The sequence below is a fragment of the Cupressus sempervirens genome, chromosome 3, assembly GCF_028749045.1.
Source record: "Cupressus sempervirens isolate cs-2001-9-10 chromosome 3, ASM2874904v1, whole genome shotgun sequence".
NCBI classification, from domain to species: domain Eukaryota; kingdom Viridiplantae; phylum Streptophyta; class Pinopsida; order Cupressales; family Cupressaceae; genus Cupressus; species Cupressus sempervirens.
Window position 1 is genome coordinate 302,477,243 of NC_143120.1, and position 12,210 is coordinate 302,489,452.

Sequence of the window (12,210 nt, forward strand, 5' to 3'; positions counted from 1 at the left end):
ATTCTTCTTCATCCAATCAATCATCCATCACGCATTTCTTCATCTAGATCTAGATTCTTTCTTTATTGAAGATAGTGGAGTTTAGTCATCAAGGGGGAGATGTACTTTCATAGCATTTAAGCATTGATCGAGACAAAATTTCAAGCATCCTTACACCCAAGAAGATCACGCATTGGTTTTTCACCTTTGTACCAATCAAGTTTCCCTTGTGGAGGAATCTTGGCATTCTTCCTATATTTGTAGTGGGGTGCCTCCCATTTACCCCATTATAGGGTTAAAACTAGAAATTTTCATGATGGGAGTTCCTTATTACCTTTCAAGCAACACAAGAATCGCGAAACTCAAAACCCAAAATCAAGATATGAATTCAATCAACAATTAACTTTTATCAACTGCAAAATTTTAAAATGAACTCCACATCATTGACAAGTCCACAAAGCCAGCCTTCCAAGTAATATCTTGTTTGCAAACTCTCTTAACAAAAAATGAAATGGTCAAATATCAAATTGTTAAAAATAAACACATTTTATATGAAAATAAGGGTTTTTGGACCTTCTAAACACAATAACATGTGTTTGGGCTCACAATGCTCCAATAAAAAGTTCTTCACCGAATTTGGGCTTTGAATCCTTATGGCCCCGTTTGGTTGCTAGAATTAGACAAGAATTGGCATGCCCAATCCTTGAAAATTTCAAATCTGTTGTATGGGTGCACAAAAGCAGAATTGGAATTCAGAGAAATATGGATTTGGTATCCCCATTTGACCCCCAAAACGAGGATTCCAAATTCCCTCAAAATAGTTGTTATTTGGAATAGTGTGATTTAATTAGGTTTTAAATCCATTTTTGAGTCTCTCCACCTCAATAACCATTGTTGTTATTGAAATACAATGGATCGACCTCTCTTCTGTTGCTTTTGATTGACGGCTTTACAGATCGATCTATGAGGGTTTAGTTGTGGGATAGCAATGAGAAGGCTATCGAGTGACATTGCCTACAGAGGGAAAGGACAAGTTAGAGAGCGACTATGTAATGTCCCCTTTTTTGGAAGAGTTAAATTATTTATAAATTTATCAATAAAAATATATTACAAGATAACTTTATATTTAATTAACTCGATAAAGTGATAATCTTCTAGAGGTTGCTAGAAGAAGCGATGAATAAAAAAAAAGGAGGCCGACCTATCGAGAAAAAAATAAATAAATAGGCATTGAGGGCTCATTGCCTATCATCGAGATTTATTATTGATTTTTGCTTATGTGCGTTGTGGAACCTAGGGTTTCTGCAAGTAGTCACAATCGGCCATTGAGAACGAAAACTCTCAATTGGTATGCAATTTTGAGGGTGCGAAAGATCACCTGAATTATTGCAGCTGTGGGAAGGATATTTCAATCCTTTCACTTGTGCTTAATTGCTAGTTTGGAGTTTCCAGTGGAGTTGCACTTTCACCATATCATCTTCAGCATTCAATCTCCACCATTTGATCAATCCAGGTTCTTCATTTCAATCTGTAGTTGCAACAAGTTCTCAATTGTATACAGCCAGTTAGGGTTTCTCTGTAATGTGCTATGTCATAATGTTTTGGTGCTGAAATTTGCCATATCATTTGTAAAAACATTTGGTTTTCATTGAAGGAATACATTGGCACTATTATTTCTTTTATTTCAGCAATATATTTTAGCAGTGTATTAAATTTTGGGTTTTGTTTGGTGGCCTATTGGTTCGGGCCATTACAATGGTATCAGAGCGGTTTCCTGCCAGCCTGATAGGGTTACCCAGCCACCATTTAATTTAGTTTACAAAAGAACCAACATAACTGAGAATATGGCTGAGAGACATTCTCAAAGCCCATCCAGAAGTGTGCGAGATGATGAGACTTTACAGCAACAGGAGAGGCTTCTACAGTCAATAGAGGCATGTACACAAGCAATGATGGTTATGATGCAACATTTGATTGGGGAAAATAGGAGGAATAATCATAATAATGACCAAGATGACAAGAGCATAGCAGGATCACAACATAGGACACGATCTAAAACAGCTGACAGACCCACACATCCTACATTCAGAGAAGAAACTCCAGTACACACACCTGATGCTATGGTAACAGATATTGTAGATGAACTCCGACAAGCGAGGAATTAGTGGGATTCATTACCAGAATATGTACAGGATGGATGGACATTTGACAGGTACCTGAACTATAGAGTTGTCAGGCAGAAGCAAGTAGGTAAACATAGTGAGTTGCAACAGGTCACCAACAAGTTGGTATTACCCACATTTGATGGCAGTGGAAAAATGACTGCTCGTGCTTGAATTCGTAAGGTGGATACTTTCCTATCTTTGAAAACGATGACAGAATTTGAAGCACTCAAGTATGCCACTTTACACTTAGATGGGGCAGCACATGATTGGTGGACACATGGCATGATCACATTGCAACACAATCAGGTAACCACTTATCAAGAGTTTGTGGGTAGATTGATAGAAAGGTTTGATAAAAAAAATCCTGAAGTTTATTTCCGGGAGTTAGCCCAGTTGAGACAGTCAAGAGGTTAAGAACAATTTATCAATGACTTCCAGAAGCTGGCAGTGATGGTGCCTGACATTTCAAAAAGGAGGCTAGTCATTTTATTCATAGAGGGATTAACTGAACCACTCAAGGGGTGGGTAAAGGCCTTCGATCCTCCTACATTACAGGAAGCCATGAAGAAAGCCCGCAGTATGGAACTTGCAGTTCCAGCAAACCGGTTTAGTTCAAAGGGTTCTTCATCATTTAGAGATACCAAAGGGGAATTCAGCAAGGGTAAAGAGAAGGTTAGTGACTCAAAAGACAAGCTAGCTGCACCTTGGGATAAGGAAACACTTAATGACTTACGTAGGAAGAAGCTATGCTTCTTTTGCAAAGGTCCCTATGAGTTTGGCCTTGATTGTCCTATGAAGCCTAAGGGGAAGGCTAACCGGGTGATGTGGGCTTATTATGAAGGTTCAGATTCAGACATCTCAGAGCACCATGATGAGGATCCTGATGAGGTAGAGGGTGAACAAGAGGTAGATAGTGCTGAGAAAAAAGAGGCTCCAAAGATACATTTACAGGAGGCACGTCTGTCTAGTATTCAAAGTGAGGGATCTTTCAGATTTCGAGGAGTCTTGGCAGGACAAAAGATTATTACTCTGTTGGATACAAGTGCCATGCATAATTTCATTGATGCACGATTTGTGGAGAGGCGTGGACTCATTACTGAGGAGTTCGAGGGACTGAGAGTTAAGGTAGCTGATGGAAATACTCTTCGTTGTGATAGGATGGTGCGAGATCTTCCTTTGCGCCTGAACAACTATGAGTTTAAGGCGGACTATCATGTGGTCAACATGGGTGATATGGACATAGTACTTGGGATGCAATGGCTACATTCTTTGAAGGAGGTTACCCTGAGATTGGAGGATATGGAGATACGATTCGTGGTGGATGGCAGGACTCATGTGCTGAAGGCTATCCGTAATGGTGATGTTAGGACTATCTCATTTAGGCGGTTGGAGAGATTAACCAGGCATAATAATATAGAGTGGGCAGCAATATGTGCCTTGATGCCTACCCAAGGGGAGCAACATAAGACTGAATATCATCCAGATATTCAAAAATTGAGAATCAAGTGTGGGAAGGTATTCAGTGAGATTCCACCAGGCAGGCCACCAGACAGAGGTATTGAGCACATTATCGAGTTGGAGGAAGGCGCTAAGCCTGTCATGATCACACCATACTGGCACCCAAAAGGACTCAAAGATGAGATCAAGAGGACCATCAACGAGTTGCTAGCAATGGGACACATCAGACCAAGTAAGTCACCTTTTGCATCTTCTGTTGTTTTGGTAAAAAAGAAGGATGGAACTCTATGAATGTGTATTGATTATAGGGTGTTGAATAAGAGAACTATAAAGAACAAGCATCCCATCCCACGCATCGATGAGCTGATAGACAAATTGCATGGGGCTTGTTATTTCACAAAAATTGATTTGAGATCAGGCTATCACCAGATCAGAGTTCGAGAGCAGGGTATTGAAAAAACTACTTTCAGATGTCATTATGGGCATTTCGAGTTTGTAGTCATGCCTTTTGGTTTGACTAATGCACCTGCCACTTTTCAATCCACTATGAACAAGGTCTTCCACCATCAGTTGAGGAAATTTGTGCTAGTGTTCTTTGATGATATTTTGATCTATAGCAGGACATGGCAGGAACATTTAGAGCACTTGGAGACAGTATTAAGCATTTTACAGAGCGAGTCCTTGTATGCCAAGGAGTCCAAATGTGATTTGGGGACGACAAAATTGTTGTATCTTGGACACATCATTAGTGCGGAAGGAGTGCGAATGGATCCTGAAAAGATCCGTGCTATTGTTGATTGGCCACCACCAGAGAACCTTACACAATTAAGAGGGTTCCTTGCTCTATCTGGATTCTATCGCAGGTTTGTTAGTGGCTACTCACGACATGCAGCGCCCATGACAGATTTGCTGAAGAAAGGGGCATTTGTGTGAACTCGGGAGGCACAAGAGTGTTTTATGTGGTTCAAGGAAATAATGACTACATGCCCAGTATTAGCATTGCCTGATTTCACAAAGCCATTTGAGCTTCAATGTGATGCTTCTGGAGAGGGAGTTGGTGTTGTACTCATGCAGGACAGGCATCCTATAGCCTATGAGAGTAGGAAACTCAGAGGGGCTTAGAGATCATTCAGTATATATGATAAGGAGATGTTGGCCATCATGCATGCCTTGGCCAAATTCAGACAGTACCTTGTGGGCAGCAAATTTTGTATTAAAACTGATCATAATAGTTTGAAGCACTTTTTGGGACAGCGGGACCTGAATGATCGTCAGCAGAAGTGGGTGAGCAAGTTACAGGCATATGATTTTGATATCACATATGTTAAGGGGACATAGAATATTGCTGCAGATGCTTTATCCCGTTGGCCACACCTCACTTCTATGATTCAGATATCAGAGGATTGGCGACACTTGATTGTAGCAGAATATGCCAAAGACACGTGGGCCTCTTCTATAGTGGAGGGGACAACAATCGACACCAGATACACTCTCATAGATGATTTGATCATTTACAAGAACAGGATTTACTTAGTCCCAGGATCGAAAGTGAAGCAATTGATTTTTAGAGCATTCCATAATTCACCTACAGTAGGCCATCCTGGGTATTTCAAGACTTACAAGTTAGTACAGGAACGATTCACTTGGAAAGGACTTGAGGCTAATGTTTTGCAGTATGTGCATGAGTGTCATGTTTGCCAGCAGAACAAACAAGAGCAAACTTATCCAGCAGGGCTCCTACAACCACTTCCTATTCCTGACAGGGAGTGGGAGTGCATCTTTATGGATTTTATTACGGGCTTGCCTAGGGCCCAGGGGCGTGATTGTATCTATGTGGTGGTGGATAGGCTGACAAAATATGCTCACTTCTTCCCTATCGCTACTACATACTCAGCAACTCAGGTGGCAGAGGTCTTCTTCGGGGAGATTTTTAGATTACAAGATTTGCCTCGGAGCATTGTGAGTGACAGAGACAGTCGCTTCATGAGTCACTTTTGGCAAGAGATATTTCGGTTGTGTGGCACTGAGCTTACACCTAGTACCAGTTATCACCCACAGATTGATGGTCAAACAGAGATTGTAAACAAATGGGTGGAAGGGTATTTGAAGAATTATGTGGCAGATCAACAGCAAGCTTGGGTCAGATGGATATATCTCTGTGAGTATTGTTACAATACTACATATCATATGACTATACAAATGACACCCTTCATGGTACTTTATGGTTATGAAGCACCTAATTTCTTAGATTTATTGTTGGGAGACAGTCGAGTACCCCGTGCAGGTGAACTATTACAGGAAAGCAAGGATATAGTTGCTACTCTCAGAGACAACATTGCTAGAGCTCAGAACCAGCAAAAGCAATATGTAGACAAGAAGAGGACTGAGCATAGTTTTGAGGTAAATGATATGGTTTACCTCATGTTGCAGCCATATAAGCAGTCCACTCTCAAGAAGAGTGGGGCAGAGAAACTCAAGCCACGCTACTATGGACCATTCAAGATCATCAAACGAGTTGGTGAGGTGGCTTATGAGTTGGAGCTTCCCACGGATAGTAGAGTGCACAATGTGTTTCATGTATCACGCCTCAAAAAGGCGTTGGGTCAGAATGTGATGCCTTCTACAGTATTACCTCCCTTGGATGATGAGGGGAAATTGATCTTAGTGCCAGAATCCATTCTGGATAGTAGAGAGAAGCAGCTTCGTAGGAGAGTAATCAAAGAGAATCTAGTTAAGTGGAAAGATTTACCTGTTGAAGATGCTACTTAGGAGGGAGAAGTGATTTTGTAGCATCCAGCATTAAGATTGCTTGAGGCCAAGCAATTTTAGGAGGGGCAGACCTGTAATGTCCCCGTTTTTTTGGAAGAGTTAAATTATTTATAACGTTATCAATAAAAATATACTACAAGATAACTTTATATTTAATTAACTCAATAAAGTGATAATCTTCTAGAGGTTGCTGGAAGAAGCGATGAATAAATAAAAAGGAGGCCGACCTATCGAGAAAAAAATAAATAAATAGGCATTGAGGGCTCATTGCCTATCATCGAGATTTATTATTGATTTTTGTTTATGTGCGTTGTGGAGCCTAGGGTTTCTGCAAGTAGTCACAATCGGCCATTGAGAACGAAAACTCTCAGTTGGTATGCAATTTTGAGGGTGTGAAAGATCACTTGAATTATTGCAGCTGTGGGAAGGATTTTCAGTCCTTTCACTTGTGCTTAATTGCTAGTTTGGAGTTTCCAGTGGAGTTGCACTTTCACCATATCATCTTCAGCATTCAGTCTCCACCATTTGATCAATCCAGGTTCTTCATTTCAATCTGTAGTTGCAGCAAGTTCTCAATTGTATACAGCCAGTTAGGGTTTCTCTGTAATGTGCTATGTCATAATGTTTTGGTGCTGAAATTTGTCATATCATTTGTAAAAACATTTGGTTTTCATTGAAGGAATACATTGGCACTATTATTTCTTTTATTTCAGCAATATATTTTAGCAGTGTATTAAATTTAGGGTTTTGTTTAGTGGCCTATTGGTTCAGGCCATTACAGACTAAGTCACTTGTAGGTTCTACAAGGGCATCAAGGCCTCACATGGAGGACAACAACAATACATCGACACAGCAGGAAGGCATTTATCAACTCATAACCATCCATACTGCACCTACACATCTGAATATTGGCTTGGGTGACACAAACTCTGTAAGCCCCACATACACCATACATGGCACAATTTGAATGAGGCAGCTTCTAAACTTGGTTCCATCTATTATAATTTATTAATCAAAAAGTAGAGCGTAAGCTCACCCTTAAAGCTCATAGCAGCCCTCACCATTGTTGTCGAACAAGCTTGGGGTGTAATATCATATCGTAAGTACATATTTTTCGGAGAAAAAACTATCAATTTTGTCTCAATGTACATATCAGATACTGCTTGCTGCATAGTGGAGTAATATTTTCCAGTCCAGTCTCTCGAGCTGTAATAAGAAACACCATTTTTATACAAGAGAACAAAGTCTGTCTTTCTTGGAGATGGAATCAATTGGGGAGAGAAAGGCCCAGGTGCCGGATCCACTGAACTCTTCCAGGCAATTACTCTCAACCCTTTCCAGAGCTTCATATCAGACATGAATGATCTGTGGGTATTTCAAAGTTTTCACACTCAGTTTGAGAACTATTTTGGGGATCTAAAAGAACAAAGTTGCTAGCGTTTGTTGGAGGGGTCTGTGTTGATGTGGAGATGTGGGTGTGGGGGATATAAATTTTCATAAAACAATTTATGTGCCATTTAAAATAGTATTGCTGAGTTAAAAAGTGTGAACTCAGCAATAGCTATGATATCCAAATTCATCATAGTTTTTAAATTTATTAAAGTGGAAGATATAGTTGAATACACTGATCTTTGATTGAGATGTAAAAACTATTTCTAGACTGTTCTTTTCTCTTTGGAATCTGTGTTAGAACCAAACAGGTCCAGAACACTAAATTCAGAATATCAAATAATTTTGAGTTTGAAGCAAATGGTCCCAAACTAAATTTCCCAAAACTGTAATCTGGATTTCAAGTTCCAGAATCCCAAATCCACGATTTGGAATGCCAATTCTCAAATAGTATTCCAACAACCAAATGGACCCTATTTGTTAGGATATTATATGGTAGCCAAATTTAAAGAAATAAAAGCCAGATCTGACTTTTTAGGCACCCTAAACTCAATATTAAGCTTAGATTTGTACAAGCTCGCTCCAAAATAAACTTGCAATACAAAGCCACAAATAGAAAAAATCAAGTTTCATATATTCCCCATATCATCATTAAGATGCAAGAGAAGAAAATACTCAACATTTCATGATCTACCAGAGTCTCACTCAAAATCTCTCGAGAGACTAACCGAAGGCATCCAACTTGATCTAATACCATATAAGAGTTAACCATTGGGAAGGCCACCCAAAATCTAAAGGCCTAATGGAAAGCACAATGAGATGAGAAGATCAATATGACAAGAATAATGTATACTCCTAAAAATAAATGCAAATATACAATGAGAACACATTCCATAACGCAAATTAAGACACAAAATATGTTAAGGTTATGACAAGCGTCTTAATCTTATGATATGAGGCATAAAGTGAAAACTATCTGATGTGTACCCTAGGTCAACTTAAATGATAATGAATGAAGACAATCTAATAGTGAAACTAGTTGGGCAATACCCCTATTTACCCCAATAAGAACAAACTAGCAAATTCTGTGACTTCGTGATTTCTCCCTTTATCAATCCAAGACTTTAGCACCACCATGTCATTAATCTTGCTTCTTGCTGCTAAAATTATTGTTCAGCCTGTGTATTGTCTTGTTTGTTGATTTAGGAAACTGGATAGAAAATGGCAATTTATTGAACTTTGTATTGTAGGCATCATTGATGTAGGTGTAGCAGCTCTGTATGCAACTTTCAATTATTAGATTTACTTCTACTGCATCATGTTTCTGATTTATAATCCAACCATTGTGTGTACACTCTTTATGGCTAAGTCACAAGGTTCAAGTTCAAATTCAATGAAGAGTATTCAAAACAAGCTAGTTAATTGATAAAATTCAAGGGGAGAAAAAATCATGACTTGGTCTGAATAGAAAATAAAATTTAAATTTTTTTAACATTCTAATTTCAAATTAAAAACTAGAAACTAAAAAACTAATTAAAATTAATAATGATAAATTATTGTTTTCATGGAAGGTCTACAAATACAGGTGGGCTATAGTGTTTTGGGTGCTGGTATAATAAGTGTAAATGGTATGAAATAGTCACTACTTGGGGATTTTTGCAGATAATATACTTCTTTATTTTTCTATTGATATAAAGGTAGCTGGCCCTATCCAGCTCTTTAACTATTAAAAAAAACAACGATAAATTATTAGTAAGAATTATATTAAAGATATAACACAATAAAACTCAAGCTAAATATAAACTAAATAAAAACAAGTCAACTTGAAAAAACCTTTAACTTAATAAATGGTTTATCTTAAACTTAATGTCAACAATAATTTAGCAAATACCATTAGCCACTTAAATTATTCAGTGGTTTTTTAGAAGTTGTTTGCTTTAAGGTTGCATCATATGATCATTCAAATTTTACTGACCTTTAATCATACAAAATGTATTTGTACTTTTGTAATATGAAATGTCTAACATTTTCAAGTTGCAACACCTTTTTAGATGTTCACTTTATCTAAATACTACCTATTTTGCTAGTTCCACATGCCCCACCCTACAACCCCTAGGATTACCATATGGTCCCAGCCCCAAAGGCAAAGACGGCTTTGCGTTCACCCAAAGTGAAGATGGCTTTGCCTTCACCCAAGGCCGCCCTAAAAAGGAATGACCTGTGGGAACCTAGGCAAACCCAAGTAAACCCATATGCAATGGTCCAAAAAGAACAAAAATACATTTCTTCTAACATTTTAAAAAACACAAAAGACTCCTAAAATTGTCAGAATTCTATCTTGGAGTGAAGACTTGACCTCTTTAGCCTCATTTCATAAAACATAGTTTATTGAAAGTTGATGCATTTTTTCTTTAAAACTAGAAGTGAAAGCTTTAAGAGAGAGACCTCACCACATGCAGGGAAGGTATATCTATCTAAGGCATGTTGTAATATGTTTCATGTTTCAAAGAATTTTTTAAAAATATTTTTGTCTCCCCTTTTTGGAACTTATAATATATACATGCATATATATACATGCATACATACATACATACATACATACATATATAACATATTAAATTTTATTGTATTTTAATCAAAAGTTAAGGGGCATTTGTATTTTAATCAAAAGTTAAGGGGCATGTGAAAAATCACAACTATAAAATGAAAAAAATGAAATAAGGAAATCCAAAAGGGGAAGAAAGCATCAATCAATTGTGAGTATTATGACATACTCCAAGTGAGTCATACAACCAAAGTATGACATATTCCAACTGAGTGATGCAACCAAAGATGACTAAGCCACTCCAAGATTCACATATAGATTTTAAGGATAAAAACCCTTAGCTTCTCCTATCAAGTTAATGGACAAAAAACCCATAATTTGACCAAAATTAGAGACATTCATACAATCGATATTGATGCAATTTGGAGGAAAAATCACAACTAAAAACAAAAATAACTTATATTTCTAGAAATATTTCATAACTTTGAATCTTAATATAAATATATAATGCAACTATCATTCTGAGTGGAACTATTGTTTAAAGGCACAAATAAGAAATCTTCCAAAAGGGCATTACAATATATATATATATATATATATATATATATATATATATATATATATATATATATTTAGGTTATGCATAGATTGATATCATAATTTAATTTTAAACAAGCATATCTAGTTGTGTAATCTATTTCATAAAATAAATAGATCCAATGAGTGCTAAGTGTTCCATTTATTCTCATGACAGATGGATTCATATTGAATCAATATGAGTTTGACTCAAAAATCACACAGTTAAATCCTAATAGCAATATCACAATTTGACTTGCTGTGGAAATTATCTTCTATGTAACACTTAACATATTAATTTATTTTTTTATATTAATTTGTTATGTTACTTTTTCCAAATTTTAACATATCAAAGTTAATTTAATCTCATATTGCAATGAATTGAATACAATCATTACTAGAGTTGCTATAATATGCAACAATATCAAAATAGAGGTAAATGACTAGTGTAGATTACAACATCAAAATGGCAATGACTTAATTAACACAATCACATTTATCAATCAAATCAAAATCAAAATCATATATCAATTGACTTTTTATTATTTTGAATCATAAGGGATTAGAATTATTGATCCAAGTGCTCCTTTTGTACCTTTAGTAATTTCTTTATTTGGTATATGTTTGTCTTTTAATGCTGATATGGTTTGTTTTGTTTAGCATCTCTGATTCTTTTAGCAGCTACTGAATTTAGTGGCAACTTATTAAAAAGTAATCCCCGCTTGTCCTAAAGCAGCTGCCCCTAAATGGGGTCTTCTTTTAACTGCCTTAATAAACTAATAATTTAATCTGGCTTTGAAGTCTGGGCATCGCATGCCCCTTCTACAATGCTCATAGTCCACCAAAGTATTCTCTCTTTTTTAACTAGAAAGGTGAATATAAATTTTCCACCCAAAAGGTTCCATTTCAACATTATTTATATGTATTTTAAGTTTCTACAAACATACCCAAGGCTTCAAGTATGGCTGTCATACCAACATATCATACCTGCTTACCCATACCCAGTTTCAATTTGGCCACTAATACTTGTGTGTCACAGAGTAACGATAAGACCACCACTGATGCACAAGAAAATAATAAATTGTAGGGGGACGGATGGTAAAAAAACCTTAAAATAAAAAATTATATGCTCCCAGATTGCCACCTTTGCAGACAAATAAAAGAACTTTTACGTTTGTGTTTGAATTTCAAATTTCAAGGATAAAAATCTGTATCTCTATTTAGATTTCTAGTCTTTGCACTTTGGCCAGACAGTGCTTGAGTTCAGCTGTTAACGATTAGGTACTTTGTGTTCGTCATGAAATATTAAACTCTCTCTTCTATGTGTTG

General features: G+C 36.9%; 1 protein-coding gene across 5 annotated transcripts in view; it reads right to left on the reverse strand.

The window, feature by feature from the left end:
• LOC149566186 (protease Do-like 9) overlaps nucleotides 1–12,210 on the reverse strand; it is a 37,002-nt gene that overhangs the window by 22,203 nt on the left and 2,589 nt on the right. The gene's annotated exons all lie outside the window — the stretch shown is intronic.